This window comes from Siphateles boraxobius, unplaced genomic scaffold (assembly GCF_051911475.1).
Source record: "Siphateles boraxobius isolate OS27281-9 unplaced genomic scaffold, OSU_SipBor_1 24, whole genome shotgun sequence".
NCBI lineage: Eukaryota > Metazoa > Chordata > Actinopteri > Cypriniformes > Leuciscidae > Siphateles > Siphateles boraxobius.
Window position 1 is genome coordinate 223,470 of NW_027508855.1, and position 25,838 is coordinate 249,307.

General features: G+C 44.1%; 1 pseudogene; it reads right to left on the reverse strand.

Moving 5' to 3' along the window:
* LOC143749289 (uncharacterized) overlaps positions 1–20,349 on the reverse strand; it is a 32,386-nt pseudogene extending 12,037 nt beyond the window's left edge.
* Positions 20,350–25,838: the final 5,489 nt, after the last annotated feature.

Here is a 25,838-nt window from a genome sequence, read left to right on the forward strand (position 1 = left end):
TTAATGTTTACTCCAAACATTATAATATCAGCTTTAGATAATAAACATTAAAGTATACGCTTATAAATCAAAGATATCACCTACAATCAAATATCAACATATTAGCATGAAACATTATCACGTACGTGATACAATACTGTCAATACAGATTTCTAAAACAGTCGCTGTATTACAAACACATTAAACTTTGTTTGTTTAACAAATACATGCAACACATATTGCATGAATATTTCAATAGCCTACGCAATTTAAACTGGAAATGTCTAACCAAACATAATAGCAAACTAATAACATTAGGCGTTTAGGCGCTAATCGCAAATAGCGATCTACATAGCGATTTTATCAATATACTTATAACAACCAAATGTTACTCACCACGCTGGGAATATATAGTTTAGATTAGGTTGTATATGTTGTTGTTATAGAACATTAGAAAGTCTGCATATGAACATCAACATTGCTTTCTCACTCAGTTCGGTTCAGTTCAGTTCAGTTTTTTTTTTCTTACAGCGCCTCTTCCTAGGCGATCACATGAGCCCACAGAATCAACGTCCTTAAAGGGGCAGCACCCTACATTGTATACTGTATTGAACTGCAAGTATAGTATTGTACTGAATATTGCATAGTAGGCCTATCAAATGTCTGTATATTCAGCATTTGCATACTGTGAAAAAACAGTGACCCAACTGCAAAAGCCAAAAAAGGTTACAATAAAAAACTCTACAGTACACTCAGAAGAGTTGTTCAACTGCAAATTCAAGGTCAGTGAAATGAGATTTTATTCTGCTTCTGCATCATGTCTTCATGTTGGGTCCAGCCTGAGGACTTTGTCCACGTCACAGACAATGTCATCTCTGCAGGCAAAGGGAAAAACCCTGAAGCCAGATCCAGCCTTGACAACATTCTTCACACCTTTCTCTTTATCGTCCTGCTCCTCTTCCTCCTTGTTCACCACCTCTTTTACACACACTTCCTTCTCTCCCTCTTACAATATTGTTTCCATCCGTTATTCATCTATTCTAATATCTAATCTATATAATATCTAATCTATCTATTCATCTATTATTAAGTATTCTAATATCAATTTACTAGAAGTATACTTGTATACTTGTAAGTGTGCTGTTTCAATACTACTTTTGGGATTAAATTGGTCAACTTTTTAGTGTATAAAAGTATACTTTTAAGTGTAACTAGTAAACTTTGATTACACAACTAGTTTACAACCAAGTTTTTTTGTTTTTAGCCCACTGCAACTATACTAAAAGTGAACTTATACTGATAGCTTACTTGTCAAATACCTGAGGCATATTCTTTTTAGATTATGAAAGTACACTTTACTCTCAGTAAACTACAAGTAGTTTTATACTCAAAGTATACTTGTGAGTTTTCTTTAAGTGAACATAACATCATACTTATAGTTTGCTTTTTATGTATTATTTTTGCACTTCAAGGCCCTGTTTACACGAGACCGATCCCGGGTGAAAACGTAAAAATGTTTTATCAGATGTGCCTTTCGTTTACACGGCGACCGCGTTTTGGGGGCTTAAAAACGCAAAAAAGTGAAACCACCCTCCAGAGTGGAAATCTTAAAAATGATCCTGCGTCGCGTTCCCGTCTAATGGATAAAAACGCAAATCTGCTCACTGTGGCTCCCGTCGCGTACGCTTTTACGTCACAGGCATGCGCCAGTACAGGAAAATAACAACCAATATGACGGATTATTTCCATACGTCGGACCTTCAGGTTGCCCTAGCAGCTCTGATAAACTGATAAAAAGAGTCTTTTCAGCAGTTGTACAAAATATTCTCAGATATTGGTACTGTTGTGTGGCAGTGCTTTTAAAACATTTTGTTCTAGCTTCCTGCATTCTTTTTATCAACACTTGAATGTTGGTTTCATAAGTTTCATAAAAAGTAACATTTTAAACAAAAAGCTGAGAAAATTGCATTTTTGTCAAAGACTTTGTCTAGATGGGATTCAGAACTATGATCAAAGATGGAGTAGATTGAGTCCATTAACACCCCCAAAGCTTCATAGTCATTAACCCTTTGTAAGACTGGAAGAACTGGTTGATGGAATCAACCTCACCACAGGTCTATAAGACAAAGGACCTTGCTTGCACATTAACATTTGAACATCTCACACACACACACCCCACACCCCCCTTCCTCTGAGCATCTTATCTACATTTTCTCTCTCTCTCAGTCAGTAACACTAAAAACTCACACAAGAATATATATGATTTTAATGTGAATGTGATTATCTTTGAGGATTGTTTAGTATCATTTTAAAGGTCTCAGGGTGACTGGAACATAATGTCTCATTCCCAAAGAAGTAAAACAAAAGGTAATAAGTTTTTAAGAGTTTTGGAATATCTGCCACACAAAGGAATGTGGTCTCTAGGCACTCCCAAAGGTGAAAATTAATGAATGCTAATTTCCACTATTCTTAGCAGATGGTCAACTTCTACCCCCAGTAATGGTGGGGGAATAAAGTAAATTTCCACTAAACTCAAGTTTTACATATCAAATAAGGTCTGGCTATATAAGGAAAATGCAACGAGAGCTCAGGGCTGTTTTCTGTATTCAGATTAGGCCGTGTGGTTGAGGGTCTCTCGACTCTCAGCTCACGTAGCCATACAGTGTCGGGTAAAGGATTTTCCTCTTTGTTCTAGAACATTTGATGGTTTGCATTGTTTATCTTTCAATTGATTATGGAATTGTAATAATACATTTACCTGACATGATAAATTGTTATATTTGATTATTCTAACAGACTTTGACTTTATTTTCATTGGAGTTAAAAGGAATAGTCAAACATTAATGTATATTATTTAATGATGCACAGATATCATTGAAAAACCTTTTAATTTTATGGAGTCAGATGAAGCGAGTTAATACATAAGATAAAATGTATTGCATTTAACCAAAAATACTTTGCCGCGAAAAAAGACAGTAACACGCAAAGACCTTCACCGCTAATTCGATTACCGCCATTGGATCGAGTTAGACGGCCTTACACCTTCCTGGGTCGACATTTAATTCGGTAACGTTAGGCCGTTTTGAACTTATATGCTGTTTAATATTTGATGATCACGTTATTTGACATTTGCATAAGCAATATTATATCTTCTTCTTCCTCTTCACCTGTGTTTTGATCCAGAGATTCTGTACTATTTCAGAAGATGCGTAAGAGCTCCCCCCACATATAACAGTGAAAACATGGTACCGAAAAATTCAGTCAATTTGTTTTACTTTGTAATGACCGAACCACAAACTCTGTGAACACGGGTGTCTCTTTAGACAATTAACTGGCCAACCAAATTCTAACCCAGATTTAATCTAGAGTGGCCAAACAGTGCTTATTCCTGAGTTTGATGATTAGCCATTTAGTCAAGTCACAGTTATGGTAGGTTTAGGGGTGAGATCGGGTGAAGGGCATCAGTAGTGTTTCAAATGGACTCTGCTGACGGAAAGAAGCGACCAGCCTCCAGCACAATCCAGACACCCACGGAAACTCCCCGTAAGTAAAAAAAAAAAGAGCCTTATCTAGTGTGGCCAACGAGCGTGCGAACGAGCATGAGACTGGCTGCAGTTTCTCTAACGGCCACTGGTGTCAGTAACGGTTAGAAATTTCAGAACTTCTGCAATGCTCCTTTAACAAACCAAAGTGTTTCAATCTTATGTTTATTCAGCTACAGTGTTAGTATGATACCCTTTGGCTATCAGATGCAGCAGCATTTACTACTGATCACAGAGCTGTGCTGCACTGACAAGCTGCGCATAAAATAACGCATAATCACATGTGGTTTCATTTCGGTTAATCCAGCAGCCTTATCTCACACCTCTTTCAATATTGAACCATTCTATCACCATACTGTGTTCGGAACAACTACTTCTTGATCTGAACAAAGCGATCTTATCAACTGGGTCAGATGTGCTGACACTCCCAGTTCTGGAAGTAGGCTACCTTCCATAACTTGTCATGTTCAACACAGTCAAAAGCCTCATCAAAGCACAGTTACTTGCATCTCCTTTCTTTAGTAGTGGTATGAAAACTGATCTTTTCCAATCTTTTGGCCAGTCCTGAGTTTACTCCGAGTTTATTCAATACTGAAAAAACTACACTTCCTCCCTTTGATCTTCTCAATTGATCAATGTGTCATCTCCAGAGAGTATCTGGTGCAATCCCAACTGAATATCAGAGTGGTCCTGTTCTTTCTTTTGACCTTTACAGGTGTCCATTTGTGATCTCCTCTGTAATTTGTAGTATGCACACTCTCTCCAACTTCAACTCTCTCGTTTTTCCTCCTCCTTGTGCACTGTTGTAAAGTCCAGGTTCGGAGGATGTAAAAGTCCTCCTCAGTACTTTGCTCCACCTGGATTTGCTAATTAGCACAGTTTTCCAGCCAGGAGATAGAACTGATTAGTGAAATCAGCTGGCTGAGTTCATGGGTGGAATAAACATATGGCAGGACTTTTACTTTCTGACCCCTGGACTTTACACCTCTGTCCTTGTGACTGTTTTATCTGTCTGTCATGTACGGTTCTCCTCAATTTGGGTTTCAACAAATCCAGCTTTGAACGCAAGGGTCAACCAAGGAACAACACGGTAGGTGTTTGATTTATGGTTACATGAGTTGCATTTCAATATGCAAACAACAATTCTCTCAGCTAAGCCATTTGTAGCTGGGTTGTAGGATGCTGAGTTCACATGCTTGATTCCATTGTTCCTTAGGAAGATCTGGAACTCCTCAGATACAAACTGGGGACCATTGTCACTTACCAGTCCTTGTGAAAAGTTCTCTCAGAACAGTCACAGTTTGGGCAGCGGTTGTGGAGGTCATATTGAACACTTCTGGCCAATTTAAACACGCATCAACAACAACGAAATAAAAAAAAAATGTAGTGCCCATGAAAGGACCCGTAAACTCAACATAGAACCTTTGCCATGGTAACGCAGGCCACTCCTAAGGATGTAGCGGTCCATTCTTTGGCATATTTTGCACATGCTGACATCCAGAACAATGCATGGTGAGATACTTGATCTGCTGATCTATATCAGGCCACCATACGAAGCTTCTAGCAAGTGACTTCATCTTTATCACTTCAAGATGTCCAACGTGAAGCTCCTCCAAGACTGAAAGTGTAGCAAAATTATCCTCTATTCTCGGTAGTGGATATTGCTCTATCTGCAATTCATGGTTGATGGAGACTTTAAAATCCCTGCAATGTCTTACAGTTAGGGCTGGGTATTGTTAAAATGTTTTCGATATTGATGCCTTAAATTCGATACCGGTTCCTGAACGATACTTTTTTCTATATCAATTTTATGAAATCTGTTGTATCTAGATTACATTATTTATTACCTAAAAAAACGTTGGTTTTAATTTTTCAGTTTGTTGACTTTTTTTTTTTTACAAACTCAATGACACGCATAAAGCGTGCCGCAAAGCACTGGCAAAAGTAGCCTAATGATTATGAATGTGTCGGGAAAAATAGCAAGGAGATGTTGTAATTGTTTATTAAAGGTGCTTTAAGCGATGTCGGGTGACGTCACTTCTCACGTTTAAAGTATTGTCAAACAAAACGGAGGCTAGCTAGACCCCCCCCTCCTCCTCATTCGCGCACTAACCCCCCAAACCCCACCCCCAAATCCTTCTTTTCGGTTATTGGCTGGAACAGTTTGTTATGTTTTGTGGTGCGGGTTAGCCCAGTTTGTTTTTGTTGCCATTTGTGGAGCCTGGGATGTCTGCAGAGACCGTGTTTTACAGTGTGTTCAGGGGACAGGCAGCTAGTGTATAGTGAGGAGATGTTTGCTGTATGTGACAAAAAATGTTTTGGCCTAAAAAAGGTGTGACATCGCTTAGAGCATTTTTAATAAAGTAGTGTTTTCGGTTGATGTTGCTGACTCGTCATCTCCGCAGTATAATGAACAAGTGCACTCGCATGCACCTACAGTATAGAGAGGATTTGGATTACATAATCAGAGTATTTGTTTTCAATTTGAATTGGTTAGTTTAAAAGTAGATATTACAAGCTTTCTATGTGCCTATTTCTCATGTCTATGAGTTTCGATCATTTGTGACATGCTCCAGTTCTTCTTGCAGTAGAAGACGGAGAAACTTTCTGCTGTTAAGTTTATTCAATGCACTGTCAAGTGCTTCTTCAGATTCTTAGCAGCAATCTTGTCGCAAATATTGCATTGCGCGCTGTTGGCATCGAGTGAAATGTAGCCACACTTTTGATCTTTTCCACATCTTTTCGATCTATGGGGGTAAGGATGCTTACACACTACAGCCTCATGTGTGAGCCACGTCTCTGGAAGTAACAGGGGTAAACTAGTGTTCCCTTTCGAAGGGAACTCAACAATACGTCAACGACGTTATGGGGAACGCCTCAGGCGTGACAGGTGTCTGAAATCACTATCAAATCACGTCAATCATATTGACCGGCGACAGCCCGTGAATCATTAGAGTGAATGATTAACGTGCGACCTGGAAGTATAAAAGGGCGCCTTGCAAACATGACAAATCACCTCATCGTCTTCAGGGACTGTCTGTTTGAAAACGCTACTCAATGAAACGGTAAGAAAATGAAATGTACAGCACACGAGTGTGTTTTTTCCTGCCTGGGAGAAGAGCGCGCACGAGAGGTTCTCGAGGGAATCCTCTGTGTGAACTGTGAGCGTTTTTCTCTTAAAACGCTCCGCCCTCGTCTGGCCCTCTTCTCGAGTGAAGGGGGTTCAACGTCTGGTCCGCGTGGTCCCGCTCGTGCCAAGGCAGAGCGGCGACTTGCATCATGGGCTTCCAGATAGAGCTCATCGATCATCTTGAGAGTCCTGTAAACCTCTCAAATGATTCGACGGCTGACGAGGGCGAACTGCAGGCACCAATGGTTTCCTGCAGTTGCTGCTCTTCAGGAGGTGCAGGAGATGGCTGTGGAGGTTTATAATCAGGTAGATCCTGAACCCTCTCAGCCACCCTGCCCCGTGTATGCAGACCTGGTGGATGTTGTGGAGCGCGCCGCCAACAGGCTGTAGCTGCCATGGCGACGCGCTAGAGGAGAGACCGCTCGCGGTAGGCTTGGCGATCGGTTTCTCCCCTGCCATACACCACCAGCTCAGGTGAGCCTTCCATTCCTTCCTGATCTTCACACGGAGATCGAGAGGGCATGGAAGAGCCCATACTCTGCCCGTATTCACCGACATCAGCGGGTTAATTTCGCTGATGTTGAGGGGATCGCAGAGCATGGGTATGTGTCGATGCCGCCCATTTGACGAGTCGTTTGCGAACTATCTCGTGTCTGGGCAGGCGTCGACACTGAGAGCTCCAACCCTGCCATCCAAACCGCTAAAGTCAACAGCACGTTTGAATGGCAGAGCATACACGACAGCGGTTCAGGCTGGTGCTTCCCTGCACACTATGGCGGTGCTGCAGGCATACCAGGCCGACCTGCTGCAGGATCCTGCATACCGCTGAGATCCGGTTCCGTACCCAGGCAGGCGGGAGGGCCTGGCCCTTCACGGTCCGAGGACCGTAGACAGGGCCAGAGAGCCAGTGTCGCCTCTCGTGCGCCCCCTCCGTGGAGGAACAGGGCGCAGAAGAGGCGTGACTCCCGCAAGAAGAGGGATCTGAGGGAGGTTATCCAGCACAAGCGCACACAGTGTCGCTGATGGATAATCTCCCCGGAGGGCTTCATTAAAAAGAAATCCAGCCCTCTCCTCGCTTCTGACTCCCCTGACGTTCATTACATCAGGCCTGGGGCTGGGCCTATGATAAGAACGATGTTCCAATGGCCCGCCTAGGCTTGGCTAGTAGAAACGCCTCTTTCAGGCATGTAAAGTGGTGGACCCCAGGGTCATAAAGAACTATCTGGCGAGTCTTCACTCCGCACGCCGCAGGTGAGCTGACTGGTCTTTTAAGAGTAATTTTTTGTGAATTAAAATTCTGAGATGTATCTCTCTACAGACCTCGTTCCCTGTATGACCTATGGGGTCATGTCAAGGTAATAAGGTAAGAGAAGTTTCCTGGATCATTAGGGCCCTGAAGTTCCCCGTTAGGTGGCCAGAACGATAACTATGTTAGCCTTCGGGCTGTTAGCCACCTCAGGGTAGAGTAGTTGGTCTCTCTCTTAGAATTTTTTACTTAGAGTGTTGACTGACGCTAGAGCTTCAGATAGATCTTATGTCCGGCCCACGGGTCCGTTGACTTCTTCCTGAGTATTTCACCCCTTGAGCTCTGTTTGGGTTTCATTAGGCTGAGCGATTCTGCAGCCCTTTGTATGGAATAATACAGACTATATTCTTTAGTAAGGCTGTGGCTCCTCCGAGCCCTCAGATTGATCTATGCTTGCAGGCTGGCCCTCACCAGGGCCACCTCTGTAGCTGGCCTAGGCTGTGCCAGGGATAATAGAGGCGCTCTGCTAAAAAATTTCGCATTTCTTCCTCTGACCCTTCACTTTGTGAATGTTGGTTTCTAGCATCCCTGTATAAACAGCCTCCTCCCGTGGGAGTCGTTAGGCCAAGGCCCGCCCCCTTCTCTGCATTCTGGGGTGACTAGAGTAATGCAGCGTGGTGCAGAGGATGGTTTGTAAGGACATGGTAGGCCTCAAACAGGCCTCCGTGGTATATATGTCTTTATTGAGCATGGTTAGGCCGTCTTTCGCTTCACGAGGAAGACTGGGTTTCCTGCCCGACCCTGCCATGCAGAACTGGCCTACGGATTTAGGCCGCCAGTTTAGGCTTCACTCACCTCGCTGAGCTACTGCTCGAGCGCTAGGTTGTAGGTGGTTGGCTTTCATTCAAGCCCCACTCCCCTAGGTTGGGCACAGATACATTTCTGTCACCCCTAGAGCCGCTGGCAGGCCCGCACCCTGGTAACCTCAGGGTGAGGTGTGAGTATTCCCCTGTGATACAGGGTAGGTCTGAGCACTTCACTCCCAGTTCTGTTTTATCCCACCTCGCACCACTTTGGCTCGGGTCGAGTATGAAGTAAGCTTCACTTCTTCTTTGGTCGAAGTACGCTCCCCTGAAGCCAGAGCATTGCCCTGAGCTGACGCCCATGCATAGATGGTAGGCCCCTGACTAACTGGGGCCTCCGTTGAGGCAGAGTGGCGTATGTTGTACTCCCCTTGTTTTAAGGGTGCTAGCTTTCTTGCGGAGTACACTGCCATGGGCAATGTGATTAGGCACCAGGATGCTGTAGGCGCTGTGTAAACAGTTTTTCTGCCAACGAAGGCTGCGCCATTAGGTAGTAGGCCTCAGCAGGCCTCCTTGATTGGACAGCCCCCCAGAGGGCACTGTAGGCCAGCTCACTTTACGTGGTTGGCCTTGGTGGTTCGGGCAGTTGACTCACGGATGGGTAGTAGGCCTTAAACAGGCCTCCTCGGAGGTGAGTCCCAACATTGTGGGACATACCTTATAGCGCTACTGGAAGCCCATTAGTAAATTATGCTGTGTAGTATGGTTTCCAACAGTGTACTTTATGGCAGAATATGACTTGCTATTAGCTAGTAGGCCCGACCAGGCCTCCCTGATAGGCGAGTCCCCAGCTGACTGGCCTTAGCAGGCCACCTTATACTATCACCCTGACTCAGGGCTCAAAGCTACCAGTGGTTATCAGGTAGTAGGCCACTCAGGCCTCCCTGAAGGTGAATTCCCACTTAAGATGGTTATCAGTTAGTAGGCCTCACCCGGCCACCCTGAAGGCGAATTCCCACTTACGTTGGCTATCAGGTAGTAGGCCTCTCTGGGCCTCCCTGAATGTGAGCTCCCAAATATTGTGGCTGTCAGGTAGTAGGCCTCACCAGGCCTCCCTGAAGGTGAGTTCCCACATGCTGTGATTATCAGGTAGTAGGCTCCTCCAGGCCTCCTTGAATGAGAACGGTCAGGTAGTAGGCCTCACCAGGCCTCCCTGAAGGCGAGTTCCCACAGATAGTGGTTACCAGGTAGTAGGCCTCACCAGGCCTCCCTGAAGGTGAGCTCCCCACATACTGTGGTTGTAAGGTAGCAGGCCTCACCGGGCCTCCCTTAAGGTGAGTTCCCACGTACTGTGGTTATCAGGTAGTAGGCCTCTCTTGGCCTCTCTGAAGGTGAGCATCTCACATACTGTGGTTATCAGGTAGTAGGCCTCTCTGGGCCTCCCTGAATGTGAGCTCCCAAATATTGTGGCTGTCAGGTAGTAGGCCTCACCAGGCCTCCCTGAAGGTGAGTTCCCACATGCTGTGATTATCAGGTAGTAGGCTCCTCCAGGCCTCCTTGAATGAGAACGGTCAGGTAGTAGGCCTCACCAGGCCTCCCTGAAGGTGAGTTCCCACAGATAGTGGTTACCAGGTAGTAGGCCTCACCAGGCCTCCCTGAAGGTGAGCTCCCCACATACTGTGGTTGTAAGGTAGCAGGCCTCACCGGGCCTCCCTGAAGGTGAGTTCCCACGTACTGTGGTTATCAGGTAGTAGGCCTCTCTTGGCCTCTCTGAAGGTGAGCATCTCACATACTGTGGTTATCAGGTAGTAGGCCTCTCTGGGCCTCCCTGAAGGTGAGCACCCCACATACTGTGGTTATCAGGTAGTAGGCCTCACGGGCCTCCCTGAAGGTGAATTCCCACTTACGTTGGCTATCAGGTAGTAGGCCTCTCCGGGCCTCCCTGTAACGTTCCCTAGTGGTGCTGGGTTTATGAAGCTAGTGGTCACTTGCTATCAGTTTCAGCTAGCCTTAATAGGCAGCTGCTGAAGGCGAGCTTGCGCCCTGGCTCGCTAAAGTGTTCATTCTCTGCTATTGGTTCCCTCCCGGAACCTTTTCTGCCTACAGCCTGGTTTGCCTACCAGGCAGACCTTGTGCTCCCCTCACCGAGGGTCTCTATGAGCATGCGGCTTCCTGAGTCTGGTCAGACGGTCATAGGCCTCTCGTGAGGCCTCCCAGTTAGATCAGCCCTTAGGCCTTCACAGGCCTCCTCAGTGTTTTGAAACACAGACACTGGGTTGATCCATGGATCGAGTAGAGAACTCCCCTCGCTAGCAAGGGTTGAAAAGCACTATGCTGAGTCATACTCTCCGGGATATCCCGTCTCTGAGATCCGGGCCGAGTGGTTCTCTGCCAGCTTCGCAGTCCCTCGGGTTGGATGCCTTACTTAAGGCATTTGTCCAGAGGCTCTGTCTTCAGACAGACAGGATTTGGCCAGACTAAGTGTCTATGTACTGGCGCCAGGTCAGGCCGTCCTGGTGGCATTTCGGGGTGAGTACGTTCCCCTGAATAGTGACTGGCTGGGGTTCCCTTGGGTTCCCTAGCCACATTCCCTAGAAGGGACCCCTTCTAATTGGAAGCTGAGGTTCCAGGCCCGGAGTCGGCCCTGGTAGACCTTTCATTTAACCATGTTTATGAAGATTTTTCTGTGAGGCTGTAGCTTGGGCTATGACCGTAGGGAATGCTGTCACTGACAGCCCTGTGTGACCTCAGGGTGAGTGGTTCTAGCGTTTCATTTGAAGTTGCTGGTTCTGACAGTTGTCACTGCCACTTGGCATGCACTCCCCTTAGCATGGCGGCGTTGGTATATCGTTCCCCATAACGTCGTTGACGTATTGTTGAGTTCCCTTCGAAAGGGAACGTCTCAGGTTACGACTGTAACCTATGTTCCCTGAGAACAGGGAACGAGACAATACGTCTCCCTGCCATGCCTCGGGGCTTGCCTACCGTACAGTCCCTTCAGACGATAAGGTGATTTGTCATGTTTGCAAGGCGCCCTTTTATATTTCCAGGTCGCACGTTAATCATTCACGCTATTGATTCACGGGCTGTCGCCGGTCAATATGATTGACGTGATTTGATAGTGATTTCAGACACCTGTCACGCCTGAGGCGTTCCCCATAACGTCGTTGACGTATTGTCTCGTTCCCTGTTCTCAGGGAACATAGGTTACAGTCGTAACCTGAGACGTTTTTCCTTGATGCCTCGCCACAGCCAATCATGCTGCATGCTTATTGGCTCACTGCATTGACGAGATTAATTTGGTACTGAACGACAAGAGATTTTTTGATACTCAATGGTATCGAGGCAATTCGGTCGGTGCCTAAAATTTATCAAACTCAATACCCAGCCCTACTTACAGTTCCAACCTTCTTAGCAACAGGGACAACTGGAGTTGCCCAGGGACTCCAGTCAACCCTTGAAAGTATTCCTTCAACTTCCAAGCAATTCATTTCCACTTTCTGGCGAATATTATAAGGAACAGACTGCACCTTGTGAAACTTGGGTAAAGCGTTCTCATTCAGGGTTATCTTTCCCTTGATATGCTTCAGAGTTACTATTCCCTATTGAAACACAGCTACAGCCCAATCCAGCACAACAACGCAGGAACTGTGACTTGCAGACTTTTTATGGATTTCCAATCCAACTGCAACCTTCTCAACCAGTCATGTCCCCAAAGTGCTGGTCCCTCCGTTCGTACTATGTACAGATCCAATTTACTCTGTTGATCATTGTACTTTACAGTACGGTGCAGATCGCTGACGAGGGGCCTGTTGGCGCTCTGGCAGGAACCATTTGTCCAGGCGGCTGCGTGTGGGCTCCTCAGGGGCAGCCCAGTCAAGACGAGCTCTTCGACAGCCTTAGATAGGACGCGGATGAGCTCGGCGTCCACTCCAGCACTGGCTTCGCGGTGTTCTTTAGATGGCAAGGAGGTTGCGTCATCCACTGAGCCCACCCAATCCTGCGCGTCTGAAGCCGCCAATGACATGGAGTCATCGCGAAGATCCTCTTCGGATCCACCGAACGAGACGAGACCGCCTGTTTCACACGAGAGGCGCTGGTCTGGATGGGTGAAATGCACAGGGGGCATCTCTCTCTGTGGATAAAGTGAGGCACACGGGGTCTGAGCCGGCGTGAGCTCACTAACATCCAGTTGCTCAGCCTTCTGGCCCCGCCCTTTCTTTCCCCGAGGCCCGTGTAAAGAACGCGATCCGAGAGCGGAGATATGAGAGAGGCATGCTCTCGCAATGAGAGCAGCTTGTCTCTGTGAGCACGGCGTCAGCATGGGCTTTGCCCAGGCAGGCGACGCACTCGATGTGCCTGTCCTCCGATGCAGAGCACCTCTGCATGTGCCACATCCGTGGCGTGACATTTGTATCAACGTCGCTGGTCTGTTAGATTTGCCTTTTAGGCGTTGATCAGCTGGCTGGAGAGCGTGTTGGATCTGCTGCAGTTTGCTGGCACACTCGCTGTTCTGCTGCTGGGCTCTGTTTTTCTTGGCGAAGAAGGCTCTATGAGTATTTTGAATCGCTGAAGGAGATTAAATCTGAATCATATGGTGAGCTGCTTTTATAGGTAGATGCCCCACACCTTCTGGTGGGCTCTACGTTCGGATCGGCGGGCTGTGTACCGATTGGTTTGTGCAGTTTCAACTGACCAGCCATCAAGCGTACATAGCAGACGCAATAGCAGACGCAATACGACTGACTGTTCAAAAGGGAACTGAATCGTTCTGCAATGAGCAGCAGTTTTGGCGCTAGATGCTCTTGCAATACTTTCAAAATGTTGTCAAAACTAAGATCGGCAGGCTTTGTGGGAGCAGTGAGGCTTCTCAGCAGTGCATAAGCTTTACCTCCTATCACACTCAACAACACTTACACCCACTTGTCATCCTCAATGTCATTAGCTTTTAAATACTGCTCGATTCGTTCACAGTACAAAGTCCAATTATCTGTAAATATGTCAAATGTATCAATCTTTTGTGTTTGTTTATTGTTGAAACAACACAAATAAGACTCGTGACAACTTTGTTTTACTGAGCAAAAACTGAATCACAAACTCTTTGACAACGGGTGTCTCTTCAGACAATTATCTGGCCAACCAAATTCTAACCCAGAATTAATCTAGAGTGACCAAACAGTGCTTATTCCTGAGTTTACTCTTGAGTGTATTCAATTCAATACACTACATAGATGACCCCAAATCTTGTCTTTACTGTACTCATTTATTGTAATTTGTTGGAATATTTGTCCTTATGGTATCTGCAGCAGCACTTTCCTGCTTTCTAAAGCTGTGAGCGTGTTAAATTTGTTGACCGGCAGATTTCCGGTGGATGATTGCTTTGATCACAGTGACAGCAGCAATGTCACATTTGACAAAACACACTCAGAGAAAATGCAACTGAGCATGTCTCAAGATCATTAAAAATAATGTTTTTGATGTTGCCCTAAAAGGCTGATTTTGAAATGGCTATAGCACTTTTATGTAGACTTTCCACTTTCCTTATGAATGATTGTGTATTACTTTGTGTTTTCTTCAGTTGTGTTACTTTTATGTAAATATCCATTGCTCAAAGTTGCTTTTAATATAGGTAAAAGACAAGACAAAGGACTAACCCTGAAATGTAGTATATGTACAAATATTACATTTCCATAAAGGTAAAACCACTATAGGTCCTTGAAAGCATCATTCCCCTGTCTTTGCATGGCTCAAAAACAGTTGAGAATATAGTGAAGTTGGACTACTGCTCAAATTATTAAGAGATATTCATGCACTAACAAGTGATTTAACAACAATGTGCCTTACTAATAATAAATATTCTTGGATATGTCTGCAATTCAATTTGCATTGCAAGACATGCTTATCCATACTCATATTGTTTATATAACAAATAGAAGCAGTGAATACACGTTATATTTATAATAATTTTTTGTGAACTATTTCATATGTAAGCAATAAGGTACGAGAGGCTGTGCTGTATCGTGAATAAGTAATGGCTGAAGGGCGTTGTTAGGCACGACACGAAGCAGAATGTACATATTACATTCCAATATGTAATATGCATGAAAGCTCAAGTAAAAACAACAAACCGTTCTCAAACTTTGACTCATTCTTTTTATTTTTTACAACACAATATTTGTGAAATTTCCTCACACAAATATAGGCATAGCTTATCTCTCAGCATGAGAAAACGTTTATTTTATTGTTTATTCCGTTATTTTTTCTCTGCACTAAACTAAATATTTACATAGCCTATAAATAAAAACACAAGGGCACTTATTTTGAGAGATAACAGTTAGGTCTTTAATCTATTTTATTAATGTTATTAATTTAGTTGCTAAAATGCTGCCTAACAAGAGATACTTTTTTATTGTTGTTTATTTAAATTTATTTGAACATCTTCATTTATTGTGCACGCATTAAATATTTGTCTCATTCCAATCGGCTCCACTGTTGTGATATTTATCGCGGTTCTCTTTAGTTGAGGCTCAGCACTGTCAGCAGTGTTTTCTGTTGCAGCAAGAATGTCGCTCCAGTGTTTTCTTTGTTTTAAGTTTGGCCTCCAGTAGCTCTGTAGTGAACTTTCACACTTATGTCCACTCGCAGACATAATTTCCCTCGATTCGAGACCAGCATCGGACAATCTCTGCACCATGGTGCTGCGAAGGCAGTGATTTGCATTCCTACCAGGACATTCTTATCATTTACTAATGATAAACCATGGTTTACTGGGAAACTCAAGCATCTTTGTCATGCCAAAGAGGCAGGGCCGGCCCTGGCCAATTTGCTACCCTAGGCAAGATTTTACCTGGTGCCCCATGCATAACAGCCCATTTCGCCCTGTCATTGTGTTCATGATTATTTATCATTTATAATATATATATATATATATATATATATATATATATACACATTACAGCCTAAACACAAATAGCAAGAGCATTACACCTAGCATTCAAGTCAAGTCCCATTTATTTTTATAGCGCTTTTTACAATATAGATTATTTCAAGGCAGATTTACAGCTTTACAGTTTTGTTGCGTTTATAATTTTGTTCAGTATATAGCCGCTCTGGATAAAACAGTGATGTGGCTGTCTGGTGCAGTTATAACAACCTTGAGCTTAACACGCTCAAAACAGTGGAGATGATCATGGTCTTCAGGAGGAACAGCCCAGCTCTCCCCCCACTCACCATCATGAACAGCACTGTGGAAGCAGTGGAGTCATTCAGGTTCCTGGGCACTATCATCTCTCAGGACCTGAAGTGGGACAATCACATTGACTCCGTTGTGAAAAAGGCCCAGCAGAGACTGTACTTCCTTCGCCAGCTGAGGAAGTTCAACCTGCCACAGGAGCTGCTGATTCAGTTCTACTCAGCCATCATTGAGTCTGTCTTATGCACATCCATCACTGTCTGGTTTGCTTTAGCTACCAAATCAGACATCAGGAGACTACAACGGACAGTCCGGACTGCGGAGAGGATCATTGGTGCCTCCCTGCCAACCATCCAGGACCTGTACTCTTCCAGAGTGAGGAAGAGAGAAGGTAAAATCATCACAGACTCCACTCACCCTGGACACCACCTGTTAGAACTGTTACCGTCAAGACGGAGATTCAGATCACTGGCCACAAGAACGTCTAGGCACGGGCACAGTTTCTTCCCACAGGTCATTTCCCTCCTGAACAGTTAACACACCTCCCAAGGAATATGCCTTTAAGTGCAATACTCCCACTGTTTAGTGCAATATCCTACAACTCAGGTGATACTTATATGTAGATTTATTTATTTATAATATTCAAAACACTGTAAATATGTTCATAATGTGTAAATCTGAAAATGTCGACTATTCTGACTAAACCCAACTGTGATACTTTTATTCTATATATTTCTATTTTTTATTCTTATAATTTGTAGTATTATGTTTCTTGTTGTATTTGTATTTGTATATGTCCACTGGAAGCCTCAGTACCAAAACAAATTCCTTGTGTGTGCAAGCACACTTGGCAATAAAGCTCTTTCTGATTCTGATTAGTGTAAACCTTGGAGGTGCCTGCTGCTTTACAAATTCTCTGCAACATTGTTGCGTGGTAGTTCACACCCATAGGCTCTCTTGTGTACCTGCAACAGTCAAAAACGAGAAAAAACTTTAACACAACAAGATTTAACACAAATTATAAATAGCTAATATGATTTATGTGCCGCTGCTTGATCTATGTACCAAACAAATTTAGAGATGTGTTGCTTTTTGGGGTGAAGGTAAAAAGCAGGGGGGTTAGATGGCAGAAGAGAAACGTACTTCTGGCAACGGGACAAAGCGGGTTCCCAGCTTGTTGAAACATGAAGCCACGCCTGCTCTCCTTATTTCTGTCATGTGGGTCCTTATGGATTTGTGTGTCTTCATTGAAGCTCATTGTGACATACTTTAGACCATTTTCGTTTGTTAAAATGCGGAATGAGTCTGGAATGAGTTTTCGGTTCCCCTCTTTTCCTCTACGTCTGAAGTGTAACTGCACGTCAAACCAGACTTGGTTTACGAGTCCTTCAGGTGTGTTAGGATTAAGCGCATCTGACAGTTTTATGGTGCTGAAATCTTTAGTAGAAATTGGTGTGTGATGCTCCGTTTTATCACGAACCTCTCGTCTCATTGTCTTTACGACTCCAATGAAAACATTTTTGAAAGAGGGGAATTCGCTGTCTCTCATCAGACACCAGGACAAACTCAAAGGTGGATCATTCAAGAATCTGTTCAGACCCGCACGTAACACTATATAGATACTGATCTCATATTTTTCGCCTTTGGAGCTTCTGACAGTTACGTAGAAGTCACGGAGAAGTGCGTTGAGTTCCGTCTTGGTGATTTGTTTAAAATCAATGCTGCAACCCTTTTCACTACACCAATCACCGAAGCATTTCACTGCCCATTGGGTTTGATGCACGGTATTTTTAGAATTACGAGTCATCTCGAATGTATCAATGTTACATTTCAGCACTTCAGCATGACGGTTCATATTTGTAGAAGTTTCTACAAATTGTTCCTCAAACCACTTATCCATCGTCATGCCACCTAGTAAATCGAAATTTACTTTAAACATTTTAGCCTTTTTAATTCTTACGTTTTTTTCTGTTTATGTTGATACGTGTGGTTGCTAAGGGTGTTGCTAAGGACGCAGTGATAAATAGAACCGTTGGGTGAAGTGGTCATAGCCGTGCTTTATCGTGAATAAAGCACAGCTATTGACCAATCAGAATCAAGGATTGGAACTAACCGTTTTATAAGCTGTTTTTTAACACAGGGTTTTATTTTTTTTTAACGTAAGCATACATTGATATTGTAGTTCCTTCATTTCCTCAGGTTACGCAACAACCATCTTAACTAACATTTTAACTTTAGCTAACAAACAGTAGCTAAATACTGTATGTTGCAGATTTTCAAGAAATCATCATCTTTTTGTTTATAGAACGACTTGATGTAATTTAAATCTGCAATCAAAGCATTATTTAGCAAAGCAATTTCAAAGTGTGACAACAGAAGACACTGGAGACTATGAACATAAACATTCATATTATAATACTACATACTTAAAATTATTAAAATAAATATTTCACCATTAAAACACAGTGACTTCAGAGGGTTAATATTGTTATTGCTTTAGCATTTCAGCATAATTGTTGTAAATAATTATGATTGGCTTATTCTCACCCTCTTGAAGTGTAGTGCGTTTAATGGAGTGCTGTTGTGAATGTTTTAAAAGTGTTGTGTGAATATCTTAAAATAAAGGTTTAAGTGAGTGCCTGTTGTTTGAATGGTGTTATTATGCTATTGTTGAAGTAGTTAAGTTAGTGACATTGTTTCTTTCAATTACTCTCCAGCACTTTACACAACTGCCCACATTTACATAATGCTGGTGTTCTGCACCCAGTCAACGTAAAATATTCAAGAGAAAGTTGGATATATACTATTTATCCTAACCACCAGAAGAAAAACAGTTAGAATAATATAATGATGTTATTAACAAGTGCTGAAGTTTGCTGGTCCCTGATGTCATCAATTTGACTATAACAGTTTGCATAGCACATTTCTGTGCTGACTGTTTTGTGAATGTCTCCCCTTATTGCTTGATTTCTCCTCTATACCTATTCTTCCTTTCCCTTTGTTCTCTGCCAGTGTGCTCTGTGCTTTTTGCTGTTCATCTGCCCATTTTCTCTTGTCTAGTTTTGTTATTTTATTTGTTTTTTCTTTTCTTTTTATCTCACAGATTTTTTTCTCTGCCCATTTGTGTTGCGGTTCCCTGTTCCTCTCCAGAATTCACTGGTCTCGGACTGCTCTATCGCTGCTGACCATTTGGACTGTTATTGGTGCTGGAGTTAGAATTTTCTGGGGTTACCGTTTGCCTCTCTGTACTGCTTTCTGCTGTGAACACCTGCCTGTTTCTGATCGTGAGTTTGGATGTCCCTGTTGGTTCAGTTTGCTCCTTGTCTGACTATCCTGCTTGTCTGGCATTGATTTTCACCTCACAATTTGGATTTGATTGCCCTGGACTCTAATCCCTGCCTGTGTGACCATTCTCTTCTCTGCTGTTCTGATCTGGTCTGGAGCCGTACATCTTGAGCTGTTTTAATTATTGTCTCATTAAATTGAAGTAAAGCATTCTTCTGCTTTTGGGTCCTCCTTCCTCAGATTGTCACACCACACACTGGCAGGAGAGTAGATTCATGAAATGAGGATGTAAAGGTTCCGCTCGCCTGAATTCCCCTTACTACTGATGAGCGCTGCCTTTACTTGACAGGATGCAGCCAGATGAGCATGGCCACCACAATAAAGACCCTTTATTGACAATTGTCGTTGTTTTTCCTTAGCAAAAAGATGCATTCTGCGAATCTGCATGGGCTCTACACCATCCAGTGGTTAAGGTACCTGGGAAGCAGAAGGAGAACCGAAAAGTTCTTCCCTTTGCCTGGAAAACTAACCCTAGAACCCGATGATATAACTCCATTCTGGAATCAAGACGAACGGCAATGTCGATGAGATCATCCAGATGTTCTGGGGGATCATGAGCATAAATATCATCTTTAATATCATCAATGAGCCCATCCAGGAACCGTGCCGCCAGCGCCTCATGATTCCACTGACTGGTGGCTTCGCGAGTTCTAAATTCAATAGCATAATCCACCACCGATCTCTTGCCTTGTCGAAGAGCTGCCAACAGCCTTGAAGCCTTCTTTCCAAACAGACAGATCAAAACCTTTTAATCATAAAAATCATTTCGGCTTTTAAGAGTTTGAAATCAAAAGCTCTGGGATTGGGACTCCCATACAGCAGCACACCAGTCGCAAGCCCGGCCAGACAGCAGCGAGATGATATATGCCACTTTTGAACTCTCCGTTGCATAGGCCCGTAGCTGAAGTAAGAAAACCACCTCACATTGAATGATAAAGGAGCGACAGTTGGTATGCTCACCAGCATAAGCAGGAGGATTGTTGACTCGAGGTTCATGAGTGGAATTAGTGGCGGCTGACATTGGGGCTTGAGATCTGGGTTGAAATGTCAAATTCTATGGCTCCATGAAGTTCCATGGCTGATCGGATAGGAGATTCTTTCGCTGGGTCCATGTTTGGTGAGTGTGTGAGGTATGACTATCTGAAGAAGGAGGCGCCTAAAGCAGAAGAATGTTTAACTTCAATTTATTGAAACAATAACAAAGACATTTCAAGTCGCACGTCTCCAGCTTAGTTCGGAAAAGTATGGTCAGGTAGGCAGGGGTTATAGTACAAGGCAATCAAATCTGAATCGTGAGGCGAGAATCAATGTGAGACAAGCATGAAATTCAGGTGAGAATTAATGTCAGACAAGCAGGACATTCAGGCAAGGAGCAAACTGAACCAACAGGGACATCCCAACTCACGATCAGAAAGAGGTAGGTGTTCACGGCAGAAAGCAGTCCAGAGAGGCAAACAGTAACCCAGGTAACCCAAATCGAAAATTTGGACGATATATTAAAGCCAATAAATAAATAATGGATTATTTCCTTCAGCTGAGACACTTCAGATGCGCACTGTTTGCCATGATGGTTTTGAATTGCTTGAAATTTGAAGAAAATTTCCACTTCAAAAAAGGAAAATACAGTTATGTGCAACATGTGCAGTGCAAGTCAGTCATATAGGCTACATAAAATTATAATGAGAACATAATAATTGTGTGCTTGGGACATGGCTTTTAATGGTGAGACTTATGGGGAGGCCAATATATCAGTTAATAGGCTTTCAAATATAAAAATTTAATGGTTATCAGTATCCGCCAAAATGTTCATATCGTTGCATCCCTAAACAATGTAGATTTCAAGTTAATATGTTTACCTTCACTGAAACATTACAATGGCTAGTTATATAGTTTGGGTTTGTGTGTGTGTGTGTGTACAAGCACTACAAAACTTTTTACAAAGGGTGTTCCATACATGAATGGCCCACAAGTCGGGGATGCCAGACTGTCCTTTTGGCCTGTGTGCGGAGGTTCTTCCTCAGCGGTATCGGCCAGGGAGTTGCATCGAGCAGCTGCACCAACTCGGGGAACTATTTCTATGTCCTCCAGAGAGGGGCTATTAGGAGGACTGCACTCTTGTTCTCCCTGATCTGCTCGATGACTTGAGGGAGCATCGAGACCGGAGAGAATGCGTAAAGGGGGAGGCTGGGCAATTCGTGGGCCAGCGCATCCCTGTTCTTTGAAAAGAATATTGGGCAATGAGAGATGTCGTCTGAGGCGAAGAGGTCCACCTCTGCCCTGCCGAAGACATTCCAGATCAGATGAAGCGTCTGAGGGTGGAGAGGCCAAATCCCCTGGAGGGGACATTGTCTCGAGATAGAATTTCTGCACCCTGGTTCAGTATGCCCGGTATATACGCTGCCCTTAGTGAGTGCAGGTTGGCGTGTGCCCATAAAAGGAGCTGTTTGGCCATGGTGTACAGGTTTTCCCACCTGAGGCCACCCTGATGATTTATATATGACACCACTGCCATGTTGTCCATCCGGACCAAGACGTGGTGTCCCGCTAGGTGCGGGAGGAAGGTTTTCAGGAGTAGAAAGACTGCCCTCATTTCGAGGCAGTTGATGTGTAGGCGCTTCGTTGAGCTCGACCAGAGGCCAGAGGTCAGCTTGCCCTTGTACAGAGCCCTCCAACCTAGGTTGGAGGCGAATCTCAAGTATGGCCTGTGATGGGGAGCTATCTGGATATGAAAGTGTTTCAGATCCACTGACAAAAAACAATACCCTGGGCGAATTTGTGAATTTGGACTAGGAAGGCTTCCGAAGCTCAGGGTCCAACACAACTTTGGGTCAGGGCCCCTGATATTCCAGGAACGTTTAGCTGGCTGTGGGCGTCGATGGGTTTCAGTGCACTGGCTTAGCTGGCTGAGGGGTCGGCGCCTTCTTGGGGCGGCCTGAAGCCGAACTGGAACGCTTCGGTAGTAAGTGTCGCATGGCCTGTGACGACTTCTGTGACTCGGTGAAGCACTCTGAGAAGCACTTAACTGCGGGACCAAAGAGGCCAATGTTAGAGATTAGAGATCAGTGAGTCCAGGAAAGCAGCCCTGTCTGCGTCCTTTATCTCGGTTAAGTTCAGCCAGAGATGTCGCTCTAACACAACCAGGCTGGCCATGCTTCGTTCGATCGCCTAGGCAGTGGTCTTCATGGCGCACAGGGCCAAGTCGGTGGCGCTGCGCAGGTCCCTGAAGGCTGTTTCAGGGAAGAGTTTCACCTGGAACACTTGAAGGACCGCCATAGTGTGCAAGGCTGATGCAGCCTGATCTCCAGAGGTATAGGCTCAGCTGACAAGAGCTGAGGTAGTCCTGCATGGTTTGGATGGCCGCCTTGGCCTTCTATCCAATTGCTGTTGGCGGCCAGAGGTGCGCGGCCACCGCTTCTTCCAAGGGGGGCAGTTTCTCATACCCCTTTTCCTCAGCACCGTCAAGGGTTGAGAGCGTTACGGAAGTCGAGGTTTGCAGGCGGGCCGAGTAGGGGACGTGCCACGATTTAGTGATTTATTCGTGGACCTATGGGAAGAATGTCGCTGGTCGCTGACGAGGGGCCTGTTTGCGGCCCGGCAGTAACCACTCGTCGAGGCGGCTTCTGGTGGGCTCCTCGGGAGAGGACCAATCGAGGCCGTGCTCTTCGACGGCCCTGGTGAGGACGCAGAGAAGAGAGCGGCATACTCTCGCAGTGAGAGCAGCCGCCCTTCGCGAGTGCAGCTTCAGCGTGGCTGGATCCCAGGCAGGAAGCGCACTCATTGTGTCCATCAAGAGAGGCTCTGCATTACTTAACAATTAGTTAATAGTCATGTGCCACAACAAGAAAAGTCATAACATAATGATACATTTTCAAATCATTAGCTAATGATTAATTAAAGCAGACAACTGGAAGTTGAAGTACATTGCCTTGACCCATTGTGGTAATTAACACATTAATTTACACTATTAGTTAATAAAATATGTTATTAAGGAATTAATACACAATGACACATTTAATTAATAGCATTTAATGTATTACTTAATCTATCAATCATATATACTCTTTGTTAGTTGCTGATGCAGTAATAATTCATTAATGGGGTGATCGATTGCGATTTCACTTTTTCATTTTAAATAGTGTGTAATGTTGCTGTTGGTGCATGAAAAGTATCTGCAAAGTTGCTGCACTGAAAGTTCAACATAAGCAGATATATCATCTTTTAAAAATCAGGAAGTTTAATGCCTACAAAAACGACTCGAATGGGACTACAATAACGCCGCCTTCACACTGGCAGTTGAAATAAGCTCCGTAATACGCAATACCAATCGGTTTCAATTCATTTTTAATGTGTCACTCAGGAAACGAATACTAAGATATATTTTGTTTGTCTGCTTTACAGTTTTACAGTGAGTCTTAAGTAAAGCTTTGAAGAGAATTTCGGCGTCCTGCTTTTCTAGGGAAACGTTATCTATCTGCCAAGCTTGTAGCCACACACACAAGAGCAGGGGCAAAATACACTGCACACTTAGTAGTTGTCTTGAATAGGGCACTCAGTGTCGTGTCGAGTTGAATATTACTTGAATTATATATTAGGCTACATAGGGGGGTTATTTTAGTGCTTGTGTGTAAGACAACAAGAGAGACTCTGCTTCCTCTAATGTCAACATACAGTGTTGATTAAAATTAGTCACATCTACAACATCTGCATCTTGTTTAATTGTTAATCTACATTAATATTGTTACATAAAGCCTTTGTTACAACATTCAGCAGTATGTAGACATAGGCTGATAATTTCGAGTAGGTAGCCTAATATAATTTCCACCATTAAGATTGCTCTGCAGTGAAACAAGTTGTGGGCTGGCTAGGTGGCTACAGGTGGTTACAAATTTGAATATTAATAATTTTGAATAGTAATAATAGGCTGTCCGTGGTCATTTTCTTTCACATCAGGAATGTGGAAATGACCTTGCATGTATTAGGCTAGGCCTAGGCTATTTTGGATTAGAAAAGAAGGTGACCTAGTTCCAACAGACAGTAAGAGAGCTTATGCCTTTAAAACTTATAAATGATCTCAACGTATATAGTTTTGCAATTAATAGTTTATAATAGAGAACATTATGAAGTTTAAAAAATGCTGATATATAATAATTTGTGGATGTTCCCTCTCTCTTATAGGTTCCTGCAGTACATGGCAGCACAAGACCAAACTGACGTTGCACAACCATCAGTATCTGTGTGCTTCTCCAATGTTTTGGTCTACAGTTCTAAATCCCCTCGGCAGCAAGCAATCAATGCATCCATCATTAAGGACTTGGTAATTGGCTGTGGACTGCCTCTGGCTTTGGTGGAGAATTGCTACTTTAGAAAATTTTTGAAAGTCATGGACTCAAAATACACCCCCATCTCGAGAAGTACTATCTCCGAGAAAAGAATCCCAGTACTGGTGAACCAAGTGAAGCAGACTATTGTTGAAAGATTGCAGAGTCAACCATCTGTCTCTGTAACCGTTGATATCTGGTCTGACCGCAGACTGCGGTCCTTTCTTGGCGTCACTGCGCATGCAGTACACTGCTCTAACGGATCCTGTGTGCTTGAACTGTACCTGCTTGAATGTCGGCGGTTTACAGGACGGCACAGTGGTGAGAGGATTTCTGCAGCTTTTGAGGAAATACTTGAAGAATATGGCATCCCGCGAAAAGTTTGTTATATTATAACAGACAATGCCGCCAACATGAAATGCACGTGCTCATGTCCTCATGTCTCACAGAAACACTGGTTGCAGAGGTTTAGAAATGTGCTGAGAGATACGGAGGAGAACAAGATGACTTGGACGCCACATTGGAAGAGGATGATGACTCCCCAACAAAGAAATGTGGTCGCATGCTGTCGAGGTACAAATCCCTCAAAAAGCGCAGCACAGGGCAGCAAACATCTGTTGCTACGCAGGTTGCAAAATACTTTGAGACTATTGAAGATACAGACATTAAGAATGCTCTTCACTTTTGGGCCAAACACCAAGAGCGTTTTCCTCAAATCCACATGCTGGCCATGAAACTGTTGTCTGTGCCGGCGTCTTCTGCACCCGTTGAACGTGTTTTTAGTCGAGTTGGATTCATTATGAGACCACATCGGTCCTGTCTCAGACACAGCTTGCTCTCATCTCTGATTTTTCTAAAGTTCAACTACGAAATTCTTGACTGGGAAGAGTAAAGTGAAGAGTGTGTGCCTATGTGAGTCCAGGGGATTTGGGGTCCTAATGGTTTGGTTGCAAAAGGGTGTTGGGTTAGGGTGGGAGTGGGGACTTGAGGAAATGGTTTAGTGGCCAGTAATGGGGAGGGGGACATTGAGAATGCTCTTCACTTTGGGGCAAACACCAAGACCTGTCTCCCTCAAATCCACATGCTGGCCATGAAACTGACGGCGTCTTCAGTGCCCGTTGCACTTGTTTTTAGCCGAGTTGGATTCATTATGAGACCACATCGGTTCCATCTCAGGCACAGTTTGTTCTCGTCTGTAGTTGTAACTGCATGCCGTTCATGTGTTAAGAACTGTGTTTTTTTCTGTTCATGTTTTTTTTTTTGGGGGGGGGGGGGGACTACAA